We start from the raw sequence: 1820 nt of genomic DNA on the forward strand, positions 1-1820 counted from the left end.
CAAAAAAAAGTAAAAAATAAATAAAATAAAAATAAAAAGTGGCCAAAGGATCTGAATAGTCATTTCTCAAAAGACACCCAAGACATATAGCCAACAGGTATATGAAAAATGCTCAACATCACTGTTTATCAGAGAAGTGCAAATCAAAACCACAATAAGATATAATTTCAACCTGTTAGCATAACTATTTCCAAAAATATTTATTAAAATGCTAGTAGATGGGGTATGGTGGCTCACACTTGTAATCCTAGCACTCTGGGAGGCCAAGGTGGGAAGATTGCTTGAGATCAGTAGTTCAAGACCAGCCTGAGTAAGAACAAGACTCTGGTTTCTACTAAAAATAGAAAAATTGTTGGCTGGGCGAAGTGGCCCACGCCTGTAATCCTAGCACTCTGGGAGGCTGAGGCAGGTGGATTGGCCTAAGCTCACAAGTTTGTGACCAGCCTGAGCTAAAGCGAGATCTTGTCTCTAAAAATAGCTGAGCATTGTGGTGGGTGCCTGTAGTCCCAGCTACTTGGGAGGCTGAGGCAAGAGAATTGCTTGAGCTCAAGAGTTTGAGGTTGCTGTGAACTAAGACAGCATGGCATTCTACCAAGGGTGACAAAGTGAGACTCTGTCTCAAAAATAAGTAAGTAAATAAATAAATAAGCCAGGCCTTGTGGCAGGTGCCTGTAGTCCCAGCTACTCAGGAGGCTGAGGCAAGAGGTTTGAAGTTTGAAGTTGCTGTGAGCTAGGCTGATGCCATAGCATTATGGCCTCGGTGACAGAGTAAGACTCTATCTGAAAAAAAAAAAAAAAAAAAAAGAACAGAAAGAAAAAGCAGGCTGGGAGGCTGAGGTGGGTGGATTGCTTGAGGTCATGAGTTTAAGACCAGCCTAAGCAAGACATGGCATGCATATTTCAAAATGTCACACATAACGCATAAATATGTACATTATACATGTATCAGTAAAATAAATAAAAATGTTTTTCAAAAGAATGTCAAGTACCTTTCTCCACAAACACAAATTCAGCATCCATTCAATGGATTCATCGTTGTATTCATGTGTCATTGTAAGATGAGGTTTTTTTTAATCCCAAAGTCGTGATGACGTTGATGTTTTATGAATTTCAAACAAGAAAAACTAATTCCCTTACTATAATTCATCCTATTCTACAGAACACAAAATATATTCTTGAAGCTTGGCATGGTGGCTCACACCTGTAATCCCAGCACTCTGGGAAGCTGAGGCAAGTGGATCACTTGAACCCAGGAATCTGAGGTTGTTGTGAGCCAGGCTAACTGTCACAGCACTCTAGCCTGGGTAACAGAGTGAGACTCTGTCTCAAAAAAAAAAAAAATGTGTATATACACACACATGCATGCACATACATATACATATAGTGCTTGCTTCGGCAGCATATATACTAAAATTGGAACAATACAGAGAAGATTAGCATGCCCCCTGCACACGGATGACATATCCATACATAAATATAATTACACATACACACACACATATACAAGGTGGCCATAAAGTTTGTGCGTGATTTTAAATTGCACACAAACTTTATGGCCACCCTGTATTCTTGATAAATTTTTGTAGAACTTATTTTTTTAATGGCTGAAAGAAAGCCATTGAAAGGGCTTCCTGGCTCGGCGCCTATAGCTCAGGCTCAGCGCCTATAGCTCAACCGGCTAAGGCGCCAGCCACGTACACCTAAGGTGGCGGGTTCGAATCCCCAGCCTGGACCCGCCAAAACAATGACGGCTGCAACCAAAAAATAGCCAGGCGTTGTGGTGGGCGCCTGTGGTCCCAGCTACTTGGGAGGCAGAGGCA

General features: G+C 41.5%; 1 protein-coding gene and 1 non-coding gene across 2 annotated transcripts in view; one reads left to right on the forward strand and one right to left on the reverse strand.

The window, feature by feature from the left end:
- The window catches only part of PP2D1 (protein phosphatase 2C like domain containing 1), a 25522-nt gene that overhangs the window by 21599 nt on the left and 2103 nt on the right, over positions 1-1820 (reverse strand). The window lies entirely within an intron of this gene.
- On the forward strand, positions 1384-1490 carry LOC111725731. Its single transcript, XR_002773732.1, has one exon. It is a non-coding gene; the product is annotated as a U6 spliceosomal RNA (small nuclear RNA).

Source organism: Otolemur garnettii, unplaced genomic scaffold, assembly GCF_000181295.1.
Source record: "Otolemur garnettii isolate 467f Iridium unplaced genomic scaffold, OtoGar3 scaffold00002, whole genome shotgun sequence".
Classification (NCBI taxonomy): domain Eukaryota; kingdom Metazoa; phylum Chordata; class Mammalia; order Primates; family Galagidae; genus Otolemur; species Otolemur garnettii.